Genomic DNA, 20,042 nt, shown 5'->3' with positions numbered 1-20,042 from the left:
GGACGGTAGAGTTTATAGGACCCCAGCCATTGGCTGGCGCTGCCGGTGTGTGTGGGGTGTGTGGGCAGAGCCTGGGGGCGGGGCCTGGGGCACGTCCGGGGCGGGGCTCGCGGGGAGGGGGCCAAGGGTGGGGGAGGGGTCGGGGGATGAGGGCTGGAAGGCGCCCTGTCCGCCCTTCGCTCTGGCGGCGGTTCTCTCCCGCTGCCCGTGCCCTGGGTCCCAGGAAGCGCGCTCGCTGTGTGACGCTAAACAAGTGTGCACACCTCTCTGAGCCTCAGGGACTTCTAGCAAAATGGTGGAGCTGGTACCCGGCTGTACGGCAAATTGGGAGCGGCGTAGGGTAGCGCTTAAGAGCGAGGACTCTGTGGAGTCCTTACTCCGCCGCCAGATAACTTCCGTAAACTAAGGACAATAATAGTGCCACCTCATAGGTTTGTTAAGATTAAGTGAGTTAATATTTATAAAGTGTTTAGAACAGTGTCTGTTTCGTGCTAAGTGCTATTTAAGTATTTGTTAGATTAACTACAGGAGGTCTCGCTCCGAGATTTTCTCCTAACCCCCGTCCACCCCCAACATTCCTGTTTGCCAGCCAAGCCTTGCTTTAGCACGGGCTGGGCCCTCTGCCTGAAAATCCATACCCACCTCTTCTCTGGGCTTTCGCATCATTCCTTTATGAAGTCTTCTCTACTCCTGACAGGACATGTGAGTCTATGGCAACAGGTAAGTGTGAAAAATACGAACGCTAAGAGCACAGGAGGCCTTGGGTTTAAGCCAGCTCTATTGTATACCAGCCCTAGCATGATCCCAGGCAACGTGCCGGCCTTTGAGCCTCGGTTTTCTTACGGGTAAAACGGAATTAATACCAACTTCAACCTCATGTGCTGTCGTGAGAGTTATAATTTCCAGATAAGTCCATGAAGTACTCAGCGCTTGCTGACACACAGCAAGTCCTCCTTAGGGGTAGTGGTATTACTTCACCTTCTTTCCTCTTCTAAACTGTGTCTTACTTGAGACACAGTGAAGGCAAAGACCCCCAGTCCAAAGTCCCGAGGTTAGGCAGAGCGTCCCTTTTCCTGTGGAGAGGGACAGAGAGGGGTTACTTTCAGCTGGAAAGGAGCAGGCTGAGCTGACCACATGACTCCTGGACTCGTTTGTCTGGGCTGTGTGTCCACTGCTGCAGAGGGGGCCCCCTGGCTGGGCCCAGAGCTCTGGAAGGAGGAGCAGGCCCCTTCTGGACACACACCTGCAGGCGGCTCCTATTTCTGTGGTCAACCAGCTGCTCAGCCTGGAAAGCTTGGGGGTACCTCTTCTTCAGGTACCAGTGGCCACCAAGTCCTGTTGATTTCAATTTCTGTACCACCCCATCCTCCTTCCCTCCCTGCTGTCTGCAGGGCCTCTGCTCCTCTGGTCTCACCTCCATTCCTGACCTTCACTGTCATGCCCTGTGTGACTGATGCTGCCGGAGAGGGAGCAAGGCCCAGCCTGCTTAGTTTACCAGCTCTGCCTCACCTCCACACCGGCATTTTCTACATCTCTACTCTTGCTCGGGTTGTTCCCTCTGCCCGATTCCCTCCACTTCCCCCCTCAGTGTGCCAGAATGCTTCAGACTGCACAAAGTACCTCTGGAATGGGGCTTCTGGAAAGCGTCCCAGAGTCCCCCAAGAGAGAATCTTTATCTTCTTTACCCTTGGGCCCGTCTTTCTTTTTTTCTTTTTCTTTCTTTCTTTCTTTCTTTCTTTCTTTCTTTCTTTCTTTTTCTTCCTCCTTCTTTCCTTCTTTCTTTCTTTAGGTTTATTTATTTTGAGAGAGAGGGAGAGAGTTCATGGGGCTCAAACTCATGAATCATGAGACCATGACCCGAGCCAAAATCAGGAGTAGGTCGCTCAACTGACTGAGCCACCCAGGCACCCCATACCTTTGGTGTTTCTTAGTGTGCTGCTGGTCCTTCCTATCCTCCCCTAGACGGAGCACCCTGAGGACGGCTTCTGTGGTGGAGACACATGGTGAAGGAGTGAAGGCAGGTGATAATGAACGATCAGATGAGTAGCTAGTCTGCCTGTTTCCTGCCAACGCTTCCAGTATTTCCTTAAGTACCTTTTTGGTTTTGCCACTTCCCTGCTCAAATTCTCCATAGCTCCTTGTTTCCAAGCACATTCAGTCTATTGTTCATGCCTCTTCCCAGCTGTGAGTATGTCTCACTCAGCCCATGGGCCACACTCACCATCAGGCTTCCTTTCCTTCTCTAGACCAGCCCTGTATTGGTCACTTCCCCAGGGATAGACACATACGTGTCTGTTGCTAGCTTTATGGAGCCCCTAAACTGGAAAGGATGGAAGAGGAGAAATGGAGAGCAATAATACCAAGTTGAGTGTACAGGGATAAGAATGTGCATAGGAGCAGAAGTTGTACCCCAGAAGAAGGAGAGGGAGTAGAGAGCTTCAGGGAAGGGAGGGGGCATATTGAGCAGGGTTTAGAAGGCTGAACATGAGTTCACCAGGTGGATCATAGGGAAGGCCATTCTTGCAAGAGGGAAGAACATGTGCAAAGACAGCAGGTAGAGAGAGAGTAATTGCTAAAAGGAAGAAAGAATCTCTCGACCATACTCAGAAACTGATGGTGGACCCCTGGATTCAGACTCCTGAGTCCCAGTTCTGCAATTTATTTGCCAAACATCACTGAGCAAATCCCTTCTCTCTGAGCCTCAAGACTCATATCTGTAAAATAGGTATAACAATTTCCTCCTGGATCGGCCTGAGGAAAAATGGATATGTGTAAAAGTTTATCCAAATAAACAGTATTAATTAATAATGTCAAATCAAATCCCCTTCCTGTGTGCAGGGTAGCATTAGAAGACAAAGCAGAATGGCCAGAAAAACAGCTTTACCTTCATCCCACTTCATCATACCTGCCCAAAGAGACCCCCGTTATCTGCTTGAAATTCCATTTCTGGGTGTTCTCTCTCTGTAAAAGTTTTATGACCCCCCCAGAGGCTGCCTTTTAGAGGTAAATTCATGAGAAGCTATTAACTGGATCAGAGGTTCGATTCTCAGGTGGGCTAGTTTATTTTGGGGGGTGGCTGAGTCCTGGAAAACAGGATTTAACTCCAGCCAGAGAGGTAACACCAGAGAAAAAGCCTAAATGGCATCTGAGCCTGGAAGTTTGGGATGTGAGGGAAGAGAGAGCATGAGCAAATGCCCGGAAGGGGTCATGAAGGTGCAGCCTAAACCGCAGACCCCTCCTAGGCAGCCCCTGTGGCTGCCACGTAGGGACTTGGGAGAGAGAGGAGATCAAGTTAGGGAGAACTGGAGCTATGGAAGAGCTGGGGTCATAAAGCCCCTCAAATGCCAGGGTATAGGAGTTAAGACTTTATTCAGTGAGCGTTGGGGAGCCATGGAGGGTTTTTGAGCAGGGGAAGGACCGAAGGAAATCTCAGCTTCCCCTCAAGCCTCCCCTACCCCAAGGTTTTAAAGAAGGCTGCAAAGGAGGCTGTGGAGTCCTGGTGCTCAGCTTGGAGGGACTTAGGGCCCCCTCCACTCCCCCTCAACCCCAAGCTGTGCTCACACTGGCAGCTTTGTTCCCTGGAGGCTGCCTTTAGCTCTGGAAGGAACTCGACTTTTTCTGGGTCTGATTCCAAGCAGTTCCAGCCCTAGCCAGTCGGAGGAAGGGCTCTCTGGGACTGAAGGGGCGGTGCCAGGTGGCCCAGCGGCTGCTGGCGCCTGGGTGCGTGCCTGAGAGCACGCACGTGGGCTCGGGCGGAGCTGTGCAGGGCGGTCCTAGCGGCTCCCTACCCTCGAGTGAGTAAGGAGGCCCGGGAAGAGGTTTTTGTTTTGTTTTGTTTTTTTTTTTCCTTTTGCCTTTAAAGGCAAGCTGCCCGGAGAAAAGGCGAAAAACCGTTGCTGAGTAAGCCTCCGCTGATGCAAGGGGGGCTGGCCCTGGCTGGGACCGGGGCGCCCCTAATCCTTAGTATGTTTTGCAACTCAAATCCTCCCAGGCTGCAGGTAAACACGGTGTTGGACTCCGGGAAGGCCTGATGGGCCAAGCAGGACAGTTTTCTGTTTAATATTTTCATTCTAATTTGCACACCTGTTCAAACCACCCGCTCTCCGAGAACTTTTCAGTTTGCCTTCTTTATCTTTTCGTGCACCCTTCCCCGGATCTCTGCAAGCGTTCTCATCGGGGCAACCACCTGCTCGCTAATGCTGGAGGACAAAGAGGGAATATATTCCTTCTCCATTCTCTCCAGAGCGCCAGGCTTGTCTGTACAGCTGCCTCCATGAGAGCCCTCTAAATGTCCTACAGGTACCTACCTAGCACTCACTTTGTTTAACTCTAAATCCATCTTCCCCCTCCCCCGCCCCCCCCCCCACGGTCCCCACCTCAGAGATGGCTCCTCTATCCACCAGATTGCCTAAGCCAGAGACCTAGCATCTTCCTTGACTCCTCTTTCTCTCTCATTCCTAATATCCTGTCCTAAGAACTCTGTCCTTCCAAAATATCACTGGACTCCACCCCCTCCTCTTCATCCCCGCTGGCCCTGAGCCAGCACAGTCTAGAACCCCCGTTATCCATGCTCCCACTTGCCACCAGAGTGGTCTCTCTAAAACGCCCAGCCACTGCATCCTTCCCTTGTGTAAACATTTTTCCCAGGCATGCCACACATGGCTACATCTCGCAGACATAATGTGGAGTGAAAGAAGCCATATGCAAAAGAGTGTGATTTCATGTATACAAAATTCAGAAACAGGCAAAACTTACCTGAGGGATTAGAAGTCTGGATAATAGTTACCCTGGGAGGGAAGGCAGTGACTATCAGGGGAGCTGATATGAGCGCTGGGACTGGTATAAGGCAGGATCAACATTACTGACATTTTCCTTTTACCCTGAGCTTTCATATGACTCAACACGGTACCATTACTAATCCCATCTTCATATAAAATTTAGATATTTTGTCATCATGGATTTTTTTGCATTAACTTTGAGTTTTTGAAAAATACCACACTGAAACATTGTTTATCTTGATGACTGAACTTTTTGACCCCTCCCCCCACCCCGCCTTAAATTTTACTGTGGAGGTGAGAGCCTCACTTGCTATATCCTAGCCCTGACCCGGCAGGGAATGTTTTGTAATCAGGGTGTTAGTTACAGGGTGTGTTCAGTTTGTAGAAATTCACCCAGCTGTATACACTTTCAATTTTTGCACTTTTCTGTATGTACATCATGCTTCGATTAATTTTTTTCCTTTTTTTACTTAACGAAGTAAGTCCACTTGCCCTAGCATCTGTAGCACCAAGAACAGTACCTGGCACATGCTGGGACTCAGTACATAGTTGTTGAAAGAATGAATACAATATTATTCCAGTTAACTTAATTCCCACAAGAACTTGATGAGATAAATATTTTTCTCTCCCATTTTCTTTTTTAGATTTTTTTTCATGTTCATTTTTGAGACAGAGAGAGCAGGAGAGGGGCAGAGAGAGAGGGAGACACAGAATCGAAAGCAGGCTCCAGGCTCTGAGCTGTCAGCACAGAGCCCAACACAGGGCTCGAACTCATGAACCGGGAGATCATGACCTGAGCCGAAGTCAGAGGCTTAACCGACTGAGACACCCAGGTGCTCCTCTCCCATTTGTAAAAGAGACAACCGAGATTCAGGGAAGTGAAGTAATTTGACCAAGATCAGGTAGTAAGTGTGAGTTCTAGCACCTTGATGAAAAAAATAAAAACTCTGACGAGCAGCACTTGTTCAGGTACTTGGCCCAACACCAGCACAAGCATGTGCCTGGGTCTGGCTCTTATCAATTAGATTACAATGATTTGAGCCTTATCTTTCCCCAGGTAACGACCTCTTTGGGGCAGGGGCTCAGGCTTCTGTCTTCTCTCTGTCCAGCTAGTTGCTGAGCACAAGGAAGAGGCTGTAAATGTTTAATAAATAAATGAAGCAAAGAATGAATGAATGAGTGAGGAGTCTGTCAGTGATATGTGGTATGGAGAGCACAGGTATTGGAGACAGATCTGCTAGCTGTGTGTCTTTGGGCATATAACTTAGGCTTTCTGAGTCTCGATTTCCCCAACTGTAAAATGAGAGGAATATTAGTACGTACCTCAAAGACCAATTGAGAATAGGAAGTGAGAAAATGATTGTCGGGTGACCGGCATATAATAAATAGTTGAAAAATGATAACTGTGTTTTACGTTCTCAAAGCTGGGTTTACGTCAGGGTGGCAGGAATCTACCTCTTTGGATTTCCACGTATTGTTTTCTGGGGGCCTCTGGAGTTAGAAGGAGGGGACCTGATGCAGCCACGAGGGCTTTCCTCCTCAAGCCCACAGACAGGGAGAGTACTGGAACAGTCCTGAAGTTGGCCTTATGGCTCAGCTCCATCCGGCCAGTGGTACCATATTTGACACGTTGTGTTCTCTCTGTGAGCCTCAGTTTTGTCTCTGTAAAATGGAGCTCAGAACAGTCTTGACCCTATGGGGGCCACTGAGGAGGGTTCATCAGCTTGTCCCTGGGCCTCGTGCCCAGTAGACTCTCTGTTAAGGTTGCGTCTGAGGAATTAATCTGGCACCCTAAGGTAGGACCAGCAAGAAGACTGGAGCGTCTCAGCGACCCTGAGAAGCCCAAGGACTGATGGGAAAAACAAACAGCCTGACCGGGGTCTCTTTTGTTCTTAGAGACTTGTTTCTCCTGAAAAATGACATTGCCCTTTATGCTGATGCAACTTTTTTTAAGTGTGTAAGATACCTTCCCACGCATCATTCCTTGCGTCCTCCTCACACCTTGTGCTGAGGGCAAGACTAGATTTATTCAGATTTCCACAGTGCGGTTGAGGAGACCGAGACGCGCAGGAGTCAGACGCCACACCAGAGGCGGGATCTGGTAGCAAATCGAAGGTATGAAACCTGGGCTTCTTAACGGCCGAATACCACCGTGCGGCGATTGGGATCCAGACAGCTCATTCCCCAAGCAAGCAGCCTCGACCCAGCAGGTGTCACGCTGTGCTCACCCCCCTCCCCCAGCCCCCACCTGGATGCCACCTGGCAGTCACACGCACATTCATCAGGAGTTGCTGGCTGACTCACACCGTTTATACCAGAGCTGACTCATGCTTTAGAAGGGGGAGAGTGAAAACCAGTTGGGCGCCCCAGAGAAACCCTCCCTTCCTCCATGAGGCTTGAAATGAATGCCCCAAATCCATGGAAGTTTAGTTCTAAAAAAAGGAAAAGTGTCGTGGGCTGGCTGGAGACAGAGGACTCAGAGAGGGTTGGTGGTTCCGCCATGCTGGGCTGTGTTACGGGTCTGCTGGGTGACTTCAGGCCAGTCACTGTCCCTTTCTAAGCCTCAGTCTCTTCCATTTTGTAACGAGGAGCTTGTAACAGGTACCCTCCAAGGCCCTCCTGACTCTGGGTTGAGAGGCCTTGTCATAAGAAAAAGTCATGCAGGGGGCGCCTGGGTGGCTCAGTCGGTTAAGGGTCCAACTCTTGATTTCGGCTCAGGTCATGATCTCACGGTTTGTGGATTCGACCCCTGCATCCGGCTCTGTGCTGACAGTGTGGAGCCTGCTTGGGATTCTCTCTCTCTCTCTCTCTCTCTCTCTCTGACCCTCCCCCCACTTGCTTTCTATCTTTCTCTCAAAATAAATAAACTTAAAAAAAAAAGAAGTCATGTGTATGGACAATTTGCTGTGTGCCAGGCGCATGGCTAAGTGCTCAGCGTGGAATTATCTTCTTTAGTTCTTATAACCAATCCCAGACCCACTCCATTTCACAAAGAAGTTAACCAAGGCACATTTCTCGAGTAATGTGCTCCAGGTCAAGCAAGTAAACAAGTGGCAGATCTGAGAACTGAACCCAGTCTGTTCCTAGAACTCTCATAAGCTGCTCTACACCCATTCTGTTGATTTTGCTAGACCTCACTTTTCTCATTAAAAAAAAAAAAATCGTAAAATATACACAACATGAAATTTACCATTTTAGCCGCTTTTAAGGGTACAGTCCGGTGGCATTAAGTGCATTCACACTGTTGTGCAACCATCACCACCATCCATCCCCAGAACTTTTTCATCCTCCCGAAGTGAAACTCCTTACCCATTGAACAGTCACCCCCATCACCTTACCCCCAGCCCCTGGTAACCACCATATTACTTTGGGTCTCTATGAATCTGACTGGTCTGGGTACCTCATATAAATTTTTCTCATCTTTAAAATTATGATAATAAAAGTTCGGGTAATTTGTTCCTTCTCCCAGGGGAGTACTTGGCTCCAGTTCTTCCATTCAGCAGCTGTGTGCCCTCAGGCAGGTTGCTTCATCTCTCTCTCTCTGAGTCTCCCGTTTCCACAACCCTAAAATTGGCCTAATGAGCCCTGACTTGTGGGGCCGTTAGCAGGATTCCAGGAGACCATGAGTGAAGGTGTTCGGAGGGTGCGATGCCACTGCTAGGGCTTGTTATATGTACCTTCTTCCTGGAGCACTGGGACCGGGACCCTGGCTTAGATTTAGGGGTATGAGAGCTGGAAAGATGTTCAGGTTGCACATGTCAACCTATGTACAGATGAGAAGACTGAGGCCCAGAGAGGTAGAAATGACTTGTCCGGAGTCGTGCACAGAACTCCACGCATCTGTGGGCGTCTATGCCTTGAACACTGTGACCTGCAGATGGCAGGTGCCCAATAGATGTTTGCTGCTGAGGCTGGAAGGTGCAGGCCATGGCATAAAGAGAGGGTCTTGACTGCTCAGCTGTGGAGCCCTGCCCTCAGGCAGCTTCTTGCATTCCATCCTGTGTACCTGGTATTGGAAGGTGGCTGGTAGAGCCTTGCTTATAGCAGGTGCTGGGGCGATATTCTTCTATCTTGGCTTGTTCTTCTTTTCACTGGTTCCCAGAGGCCTGGGAGGTTCTCTGTGCCTGAGAGTCCCATCTTTCTTATACCCTTAGAGTAATCATTGTTAGGATTTTTTGGGTGCAAGTATCAATATCTTTAAGCCAATTTCAGCCAACAAAGGAGAATTTATTAAAGGATACAGAGGTGCCTCACAAACCAGGGGCAGAAAGGCAGTTGGATGCTGACAAAGCTGTGCCATCAGCGTGGAGGCTGCCACAGGGATGGTCTGTGTCGCTCATCCCTGCTTTATTCTTCTTTCTCTGCCCAGACAGGCATGTCTCCACAAGGCAGATTATGCCAGAATATGCGTGGGACCATTTCAACGACCCTCAGGCTGATTTGCCTGTCTCTTGGTCCTGGTTCTAAGTTTGTAGACAAGAGAAGCATATCAGCCCAGTTTGGGTGAGATGTTTATCTTGGGTCCGATTGGCTATAGTCAGGTGATGGGGTCATAGAGCACATACCAGGCTGGCAGGGCTCACCTCTGTGTGGGGGTGGGGCGGAGGAAGATGTGTGATTCCTGATGGAGGCACACAGGCAAATATGTGCACCCATTAAAAATGTTGTTTAGGGGCGCCTGGGTGGCTCAGTCGGTTAAGCGTCCGACTTCGGCTCAGGTCATGATCTCACGGTCCGTGGGTTCGAGCCCCGCGCTGTGCTGACAGCTCAGAGCCTGGAGCCCGTTTCAGATTCTGTGTCTCCCTCTCTCTCTGCCCCTCCCCTGTTCATGCTCTGTCTCTCTCTGTCTCAAAAAAATAAATAAACGTTAAAAAAATTTTTAAAAAAATGTTGTTTAATGGACATATACCGTCATTGACATGGAAAGAAAGTCAAGAGGGTTTTTTTGGATGAACAAAACAGGTTACAGAACAAGCATGTTTATGCCATTTTTAAAAGTAAATATCATATGTAATGTAAATGAATCTCTATACACAAATGTAGGCTAAATATTAATTGAAATGACGAGTAGTAGACTTAGGGGTAATTTTTATTTTCTTCTTTTGTAATATCTGCATTTTTCTGATTTTTTTCCCTAAAGAATGAATATCAGTTGAGTCATAATGAAGGTGCTCTTACTTCACAGGGCTGCAGTGTGTGCTAAGACATTTATTCACTTATTCCATAAATATTTACTAACCATCTCGTGCATGATGGTGTTTGCGAAAGCCACGCAGTGATGGGCCAGTGGTAGATACTCAATAACTGGGCTCAGCCAAGGCTCTTCTGTCAGGTGGCACACACGGGAGCTGGGTGCTCAGTCACAGGTGCTCTGTTCTACGGGTCTACATACATTTCAAAAATCTAGGAAATGAAAACACTGGGGTGCTTCCACTATCTAAGCCACTCCAAGCTGAGTGGCTTTAAACGGCAATGATATGTGATTTCTCCTGATTTTGTGGATTCAGCAATTCTGCTCCCTGTGGTGCAGCTGAATTTCCTCATGCAGGTGCATTCAGCGGGATACTTGGTGCGGGCCGGTCTCTGCACGTGGTGTCACACTCTCCTCTGTCTCCAGTAGCCTGGGCTTCCTTACAACCTTGTGTCTGGGGCTAACAGGGAGCATTCCAAGTGGGCAAACCCCAATGTGGGGAAACGTATCAAGCCTGCTCGTATCAATGCAAATTGTTCTGAATATAATTTGCTTTGTTGTCTAATCTATAAGGAGCACTTTCTCAGTAAGTGAATATTCTTCCCAACTTGACTTTTAATGGTTGACTGATAGACTATCATTGGTTTAACCAATCTCCCATTGATAAATATTTAGGTGGCTTTCATTTGAGGGCAGTTGTGAACAACTCTATGAAGATCAACTTTGTACCAAGAACTAGGTATGAATCCTTTCAAGAGAGGGATTATGAGGTCAAAGGACAGGAATTTTTAAAGCGTTGCCAAGTCACCCGTCAAAAACATGGTATGCATTGCACTTCTACCAGTGTAAAGGGACCTGCCCTTCTCACAGTCCTCTGCCAATACTGGGTGTGGTCTGTCTTTTTTGTCTTTGTCCATTGGATCGGTGAAAAATAGTATCTCATCGTCTTCAGAAGAGAGAAAATTAAAAGTTGCCTCACCCAGAGGCTTAAGGAGAGTTCTTGTCATTTACTCAGAAGTGGCCCTTTAGGCCCTTTTGTGTCTAAAATCAGTGGACACAAAGCCAGTGCGATGCAATGTGTTTCTGTCCGCTGACTCAGGCTGTAAAAAGGAACATAGTGCTGACAGCTGAGCTCCTGACAGTGGAGATGAGGTCACTGTGTCCCCGCTGTGCAGTCGATAGGGACAAGTGCTCTGCTTTCCGGTCTGGTGTCTGCGGGTCTTCCGGTAGTCACAGGGCACATGGCCTCACCTGCCACGCTGCCACACCCATCTTGGGTCTGGCTCTTTCCCCTCTGACCCACTCTGGAGGGCCTGATAGTTAGGTCTGGACCTGGCTGGCTATGACTAATGAGAGTTGTAAGGAGAGGCATATAAAGCGGGACCCTGCGTCCTTGGCCTTGAACAGCCAGAGCCATTCCTCATGGCCTCAAAAACTCATGAACTGGGGGACACCTTCCTGTGTGGTAGCAAGGGTCCTGGACTCGAGCCAGCAAGCAATGGAGCCTTTCTGAGCCTCAGTTTCTTCATCTAGAATCTTCATCTAGAATGTGGGGGTAATAGAGCTTTAAGGATTATGTTCTTTCTCTTGCCTGATACCTGTAACTTTCACGGGATCCTCAAAGGTTGGGAGTGTCCTGCTCACTTTACAGATGTGGCAAAATGAGGCCCAGAGAAGGGAAATAACTTGCCCCCAATCGTGCAGCTAATAAATAGCAGAACTGGAAAACATGAGTGTGATTTTAAAACCCTGCTGTCACCCAGCTGGACCAGTAGAGCATTCTCAGTGGGTGGGATGACTGGGCTGGGGACCCACCACGGAGAGCCAAGTTTACTGCTGGAGTTCTCCAAAAGGGTGCTTGACTTCACAGCTATGATTCTACTTTGTTCCACTCTTCCCTCAGAAGGAGGCAGGGCCCTTCACTTAGTAACTGCTACCATTTACCTAGGGAGGTATTACGCCTGTGTTAGGCGCCCTTTATATGTACCTACTGCCTTTCCGCATTCAATTCCCATGGTGATTCTGTGCAAAGGTCTTCTTGTGATCCCATTCATTGGATGGGGTGCTGGGGCACAGGGAAGGTCGGTGACCTGCCAGGGCAACAGTGCTGAGTTGCATGCTCACTGGAGTGAGGTACTCGGGGCTGGACCACCACCAGTATTTGCAAAGCATCTTGTCTTCTGATCACCAGAGCCTCTTCTCAGCCCTGGAAGGCAACCACTGTTTGCCTTACAGATGGAGAAACTGAGGCCCGGGGAGAGGAGGAGGCTTGTTTCCTCTACAGACTCAGCCTACTCAGTCCAGATTGCTGTATGGGGAAGTAATGGAGAAAAACTTGCCAGCAATGAACGGACTTCAGCCTGCCAGCTGAAGTGGCCTCAGCCAGGGCTGGGTGTTCCTTCCAGGGAACTCAAGGTGGGGCAGGATGAATGGGAATGAGCTTAGAGGGCAGGCCAGGCCAGAAAGAGGAGAGGGCTGGTCTCTGGGGGGATCATGGGATGAGAAAGGGAGCCTAGAATGGGGCTTGGCCTATGGATTCCTTACCAACATGTTTAAAAAGGGGCCATGTGGGAGTGTGGAGCTCGGGAATCAGGGCTCCTGGGTGTAAATAATGTGTGTGCTACTTATGGAAATGGGGAGTTTGGAAAAAAATTATTATATATATATATAAAAAAAGTGGTGAGTTTGGGGGCAATATTTCCCTGAGCCTCAGTCCTTATTTGTAAAAGGGCTGAAGTGTGGTGGGTAAGACTGTGCAATCTGGCGCGATCTGGAGCAGTGCCGGGAGTAGATCTCGGCTCTGCCACTTCCAGGGTGACCCAGGGCAAGGGCGTTTGCCTCTTTGGGTCTCAGTTTCCTCATCTGTATGATGGGCCTGCTAGTAATAGTAACCCCCTCACCTGGCTGTTGTGAGGATTTAATGGCTTCAAGCAGGCTTTTCCCCTAATCAGCCTTTGCTTCCACTGTCATCATCATCATGATCATCATTTACCTCCAAGGATGTTTGGAAGGATTTACCAAGGCTGCTGGTGCAAACTGGTGCAGCCATTATTAGATAATTACCGAGCAGAGTGACAGGTGTTGTGAAATTCACAGGAAGGAGATAAAAGTTCTGCCTGGCTGGGTAGGAGAAGGGTGTGGAAGGCTTCCTGGGGAAGTGGTGTTTTCTGGGCGTGAAAGGATGTACAGAAGTTCCCCAGGTAGAGGAGGGGGCAGGTAGAGAGATGAATTTGAGGAAGGGCTCAGCGGTGAGAGAGCCTGAGCGTGTCTGGGAACCACAGAGCCGTTTCATTAGTTCCTATGCCTGTTGTCCATGTGGCAGAATCACCCAGAATACTTTAGAAAAACACAGATTTTTGTGGTTCCACCCAGCAATATGCTGAGTAGTAGGTGTCAGGTAGGACCTAGGCTCCCTAGGAAACTCTGGTGCCCAACCAGGTATGAGAACCCCTGCTCTGCGGAGGAGGCTATCTCTAAGCAGGGATAGGCCTCACTGAAATACCAATCCCAGACCTCTAAGATCTGAGCAGAGATCTTGAGAAGGTGGGGAGGTAATACAAGCAATCCCTGACTTAGACTCCTCCCCCTCTCCCCCTCTCCAAGAGAGTCCCACATTCTGATGGCCACATTTGCCACCAGGGATAGACCCCGGAGATGCTACTCCCCTGGCCCCAAACAGGACAACTTTCCTTCCCTCTGTCCATCCATCCATCTGTCCGTTCACCAGACACAGTTCTTGAGCTCCCTCACATGTGCCAGGCAAGATTGGAGGTACAGTGGTGAATAAAGCAGACACTCTGCGTTCCCCCTACAGAACTTTCCGTCAGCCCCGGCTCCCTTAGCTGGCGGAGCATGGTGTGCTTCGTCATCAGGAATGTGGCTAAGTACAAGAGAACTGGGACAGGAAACCCACCCGGGGGGCTCAGACAGAGACAGCAGCAGCGCCCAGTGGCCCAGCCTCCAGACTCCGTGGCTTCCTGATTCTTCTCTCCCACAGGCCCCACCTCCTCTCCCAGATGGCTCAGGCCTTGCCTGCCCAGCTCTCAGGCTCTCCCCATGGTGCCTCTGCCAGGCAGGTCCTGGTGCCCAGGGGAGGGGTGAGCTGTGCAGCCTCCACCTCACCCCCCAGCCCACAAAGAAGCCAACAGCCTTTGGTAAGACCTGAGCAACTCTTCTCAAGGGCAGGGTCAAGGAGCATTTCCTCACAGGGGTAGCAGAAATAACAAACACGAGGAAATGACAGGGATTCTGGGGATTTCAGAGCACGCAGCCTGGGTACAGGATGGACCCACGCAGAGAGATGGGGGGAGAACCTTGTTGCAACAACTTCCTTGCCCCCCGCCAGAGTCATCTCCTTGCGTCTTCAGTGCTTTTATTCAGTCCTTCTGGTTCATCACAATCCCTTCCCTGCTCCAACCCCCACCCAAGCTGTCACCAGTGTGGGTGCTGCGATGTCACTGTCCCACTCACTCACTCTGCCATTCATTCATTTCTTCCCTCATTCATTCAACATATAGGTGCCACGTGCCAGACACAGGATGAAGCCATAGGCAGATGAGAGCCTCTCGTGGAATTGCCAGCTGAGCGGGTAAACAAACAACAATGGGACAACGGTAATACAATGTGACTATTGCCACCATGGAGTTTTGCTCAGGGTGCCAAAAACCCAGGGAGGAACCAAAGGAAGGCTGATTCTTGGTGAAGGAACAGGAACTTAAAGAGAGTGTAGCATACGGTGGGAACAGCAAGCATCAAGGCAGTGAAAGATGGTTTGCAATGGCTAGAGCACAAGGAAGGCTCAAGGGACAGAGGGAGTGGAGCCTGGAGAGGTCAGAGGGGTGGTCCATGGAGGGCCTTGAATGCTGGGCTAAGGAACTAGAACTTTCCACCATAGGCAATGGGGAGCCATTGGAGGATTGTGAGCTGGGGAGGGACACGGTCAGATTTGTGTCTTCGAATGACAACGTGTGGCAGCTGGTTTGGGGGAATGGGCTGGAGCAGGAAAGGCCAGGCTGAGCAGCCAGGAGAGGACGACACATAGTCCAGGTGGGAGAAGCCAAGGCCTAACTAGGGCAAGACAGGTGGGTGGCTCAGCAGGTGTGAGCACCTCTGGGCATAAGAACCGAGGTCAGCGTGGGGCAGACAGGCTGCAGAGCTGGCCCCATCAGGGCGACTGGGCGTTTTTAGGGCTTGAGGTCAAAGACAGGCTGAGGCAGGCAGGAGCTCTAGGAACTCTTGGCCTTTGGGCTGGGGTAGGCTCAAGGTCAGCAGATGCAGCTGGGTCTGGGTCTAGAGACTTGGGAGGTCCACAGCAGGACTCCAGCCTGCATGCAGGCATCAGGGCAAAGTCCAGCCCCGGAAAAGAGTTCCCAGGAGCCAGGCAGGGTGTCAGAGCCCTGGTCCTGAAGGAAGAGGCTACGAGGCAAAGAGCAGAGGACTCCTGCCTCCAGTTCCTTTATGTCATGAACCACTTCCCTTCTATGGCTACCTGTGAAGATGGGCTGCGGAGGCACCTGGGGCTACTTTCTTGCTCATGCTTCGTCCGTCTTCAGATGAGGCTCCCCTCAGACTCATCTTGAGTCCAATGACCATCTGCCCCCATCCTGGGGAACTGAAGTCTGCATGGGGTCTGACCTGCCCCTGGCTCCAAGCTCTGGTGAGGATGGGCTCGGGCATGGCTCCACCCGCAAAGCGTGCAGTTGGAATGCCACATTTACCGCCAGGAAGTTTCTTGTAAAGATATATACACTTACATTATAATCCAGCAGTCCCACTGGTAGGTATTTACCCAACATGGAGGAGAGAGTATGTTCACCCAAAGACTTGTAGGCAAAAGGCCATAACAGCTCTATTTGTAATAGCCGAAGACTGGAAACGATCTACATGCTCGCTGACAGGTGACTAAAGAAACAAATTGTGATATAGCCATACAATGGGGCGCTACTCAGCAACGAAAAAGCATGAGCTAGTAATGCATGCAGCAACATGGACAAATGTCAAAGCCAGTTGAATGAAAGAAGCCAGAAAAGAGAGAGAGCATACATAATGCGTGTGATTCCATTTTTATGAAATTCTCGGAAATGCAAACTAATCTGCATTGACAGAAAGCAGACCCATGGTTATCTGGGATGGAGGGTGGCGGAGGGATGACAAGGAGGATGACCAAGGGGATGAAGACCTTTCGGAGGTGATAGATAATGTGCATTATCTTGGTGGTGGCCAGAGTTTCAAGTGCGTATACATGTGTCAAAACTTGTCAGATTGTATCATTTAAACATGTGCTGTTTCTTGTACGTCAGTTATACCTCAATAAAGCTGTCTGAAAACTCTGATGCTAGTTATGCACGGTCATAGCCAGGCTGGTCCTTACACAGCATCCGTCACTGTGTCTTCCTCCCAACCACCAGGGCACAGCAAAAGGTTGCTGTGCACCAAACTCCGTGTCCTAAATACTTCCACTAAATATATGCAGTTTGGGGCGCCTGGGTGGCTCAGTCGTTTAAGCGTATGGCTCTTGATTTCAGCTCAGGTCATGATTTCATGGTTTGTGGGATCGAACCCCATGTCAGGCTCTGCACTAACGGTACGGAGCCTTCTTGGGATTCTCTGTCTCCCTCTCTTTTTACCCCTCCCCCACTCACACTATCTCTCTCAAAATAAATAAATAAACACTTAAAAAATGTATGAATGGAGTTTTCGGTTAAGCCTCACAACAGCCTTGTGAGGTGGCGCTGTTACTATGATCTCTGTTTTACATCTGAGGAAACTGAAGCTCAGAGAGGTTAAATCACTTCTGCAAGGAAATGTCATCTCACTGAATCCCAGCCCCAGCATTTGCTCCTAACCTAATCCAAACTCTGTTTGATTTGTTCTTATGATTATGCAAACATTGTGATATTTGTGGAGAACAGCGTCGAAACATTTAAATTGTTTTCCGTCTCTTGTATATCATTAAGTATCCTAGCACATCTCATAATATTTAGTTTTTCCATATTTTTATCCATATGAAGACAGTGTTTTTACTACCGTAATTCAATATGTGCATAAACATTTGTTCCCCCTCCCCCAACCCTGCATATTTACATGTGGTCTTATACTCCTCTGAGCAAAGAACACCAAGAAAAACAGTTTTTAGGTAGGTGATTTTGGGTTCTCAGGGAAAGTCCTGAAAAGTGGGATGCAAGACACAAAGTGTTATGCTTTTTCCTCCTTATCTGGGTCTAAAAAAACACAACTCAACCTTTTTCCTGCTCAGTCTAAGCTGGAGCCTTTTGGGAGCTCTAATCTAGACATCCTTGTGACAGTTCAAACACCCATTCTCCCTCTTTGCAGGAAGTTGCTCACTCCCCACACCAACAACAGGTTCTGATTGGTTTTAGCCAATCCATATATCCACAGCCATTGTCCAGGTTTGGCCCCAAAGCACATCAGAGCCAGTGAAAAGCAAGATTTCTTCTGTTACTCCTGAGAAGGAGAAGCGGCCTCTCTTCTCCATGGGTGCTACCAGGAGACACCCCCCCCCCCTTTTATGGAACACTGCAGGGAGGCACAAGGAGGCTCTTGGCAGACTGGTGGTGGGTGGTGGGAAGTTTTCGAATGGCACTGCAGACAGAGGTCAGGGCAGAGAGATAGAGAGCACCCCCTTCCCCATTCTCGCTGATGTTTGAGCCACCGGAAGCCAACTAACAGATTCCTTCTGTTTAAACCAGTTTTCATTCATCCATTTATTTGAACAACATATACTAATCTCTCCCTATGTGTTAGATACACTTGTAGGAGCAATAGGAGTTAGGTTTTCCATGACCAGAACCCTAAATATAATCTTAACCCAATCCTTAGTCATAAACTACAACTCTGATCCTTTTCTAGCGAAGAGCTTTTAATGGCAAGAAACAAAGGACGAAGGGGCATTAGTATGAGAGTATGTATGGTGTGCTAAGCGAAATCCCAGGAATATTTTTTTTACTTTTTAAGTTAATTTATTTATTTTGAGAGAGAGAGAGCGTGCAAGTGGGGAATGGGCAGAGAGAAAGGGAGAAAGAGAGAGAGAATCCCAAGCAGGCTCCACACCAGCAGTGCAGAATCCGATGTGGGGATCGGACCCACAAACTGCAAGATCATGACCTGAGCTGAAGTCGGATGCTTAAGCGACTGAACCACTCAGGTGCCCCCCACGAATATTCTTACAAAGATCCTACAGTGCTGGGCCTCAGGAGGTCCAGATGGAGGTAGGTCCCTAAAGATGAGGGATGCAGCCTCTGTCTAATCAGTAGAACTTCATGTCAGGGTCTAAATATCAATCATCTCCACTAACAGAGATCCTGAAATGATTTGTTCTCTGGACAAACTGTGATCCCTTTATAGATTTTTTTTTTTTTTTTTGAAAGAGAGAGGGCGCAAGTGAGCAAGGGACAGAAAGAGAGAGAGGGAGAGAAGTGGGGCTCACCTGGGGCTCAAGCTTACCCAAAGCGGGACTCAAACTCATGAACCATGAGATCATGACCTGAGCCGAAGTCAGATGCTTAACCAACTGAGCCACCCAGGCGCCCCCTTTATAGATCTTTAGTAGCAATCTCCACCGGACAAATACTGTAACTCATATATATGATACTGGACAAAAATAGTAAATCCTTTCAAATGTATAATATTAGAACTCCTTTCAAATTAAAAAATTTTGCTCACGAAAGTGCTCAGTGCCTTTCCCCTTTGGCTAAACTTCCTAAGATTTCATTTTTCCTACCTTGGTACTCTGAGGCCCCCTCCTACACTGCTGACCACAAGGCCAATCTTGGAGGTGGCTTTGTGTCTAAAAAGAAGCCTGTATTTTTAAAAAATAGGTTTTATTTAGACACAAATTACACGCAATAAAATTCTCCAGTTTCTAGTGTAAAATATGATTGACAAATGTATAGTTGCATAGCCCCCATATATATAGATATACATGTATCTATACCTCGATATGTGTATTGAGATAGAAAGCATTTCTATCACCCTAAAAGTTCCCTGCACCCTTTGAAGTCAATCCCTTCCCCCTCCTCTCAGCCTCTGGCAACTACTGATCTGCTTTCTGTCATCATAATTGTGAATTTCCAGGATTTCTTATAAACGGAATCATCTAATATGCATTCTCTTGTGTCTGGCTTCCGTCAGCCAGCATAATGATTTTGAGATTCATCCATATTATTGTGTATATATCACAATAGCGGTAGTATGCTGAGTAAATTCCATTCTGTGGATATACGACAGACGGTTAACCCATTTACCAGCTAATTGGCATTTGGGTTCTCTTCAGCTTTTGGCTATGTTGAACAGAGTTGCCATGGGCATTCACTTATATGTCCCTCAATAAATATCTCTCGGTAAATATCTCTTGGGCAAACATGTAGGAATGGGATGGCATGGGTGTAATATAAGTGCATATTTATTTTACAAGGAACTGCCAGACTGTTTTCCAAAGTTGGACCATTTTTCATTCCCACCAGCATTATAGGGGAGTTATAGTTGTCCACATCCTTGTTAACATTGGCATGGTCAATTTTTCTATTTTATTTTTTTATTTTTAGTCATTCTAGTGGATGTGGAGTGGCATTTCATTGTGATTTAAGTTTGGGTTTCTCTGATGACTAATGACGTCAAGATACGAGTATCTCCTTATGTGCGTTTTGGCTGTTTATGTATCTTCTTTGGTGAAGTGTCTAATCAAATCTTTTTTCTATTAAAATAGTTGGTTGCCTTCCTACTTTGAGTTGTCAGAACTCTATGTATTCTGGCTAATCCCTTATCTGATACGTGTTTTGCAAATGCTTTCACCCATTTGTGCCTTGCCTTTGCCTTTTTAATGATGTCTTTTAAAGAGCAGAAGTTTTTCATTTTCTTTTATGGTTTCTGACTTTTGTGTCCTATCTAAGAAACTTTTGCTTAGCTCAGGGTTTCTTAATTCCAGTACAATTGTTATTCTGGGTCAGATAATTCTTTGTAGGGGGAGGCTGTCTGTGTATCGCAGAATATTTAGTAGCTTTCCTGCCCTTTACCCACTAACTTAGTAGCATCACCCCTCCAGTTGTGACAACCAA

General features: G+C 48.2%; 2 long non-coding RNA genes across 2 annotated transcripts in view; both read left to right on the top strand.

Annotated features, from left to right (window-relative positions):
* The first annotated feature begins 118 nt into the window (after positions 1-118).
* LOC132672548 (uncharacterized) overlaps positions 119-20,042 on the top strand; it is an 81,211-nt gene continuing 61,287 nt past the window's right edge. Inside the window, exon 1 of the long non-coding RNA XR_013557620.2 lies at positions 119-720. This is a non-coding gene — a long non-coding RNA (uncharacterized LOC132672548). The remainder of the gene's footprint in view (positions 721-20,042) is intronic.
* LOC144617259 (uncharacterized) lies at positions 13,405-16,299 on the top strand. Its single transcript, XR_013557621.2, has 2 exons — positions 13,405-14,123; positions 14,487-16,299. It is a non-coding gene; the product is annotated as an uncharacterized LOC144617259 (long non-coding RNA).

Source organism: Panthera onca, chromosome C1 (genome assembly GCF_046562875.1).
Source record: "Panthera onca isolate mPanOnc1 chromosome C1, mPanOnc1 haplotype 2, whole genome shotgun sequence".
Classification (NCBI taxonomy): domain Eukaryota; kingdom Metazoa; phylum Chordata; class Mammalia; order Carnivora; family Felidae; genus Panthera; species Panthera onca.
The sequence above is the reverse complement of the archived record's forward strand: the minus strand, read 5'-3'. Positions and strand labels throughout refer to the sequence as shown.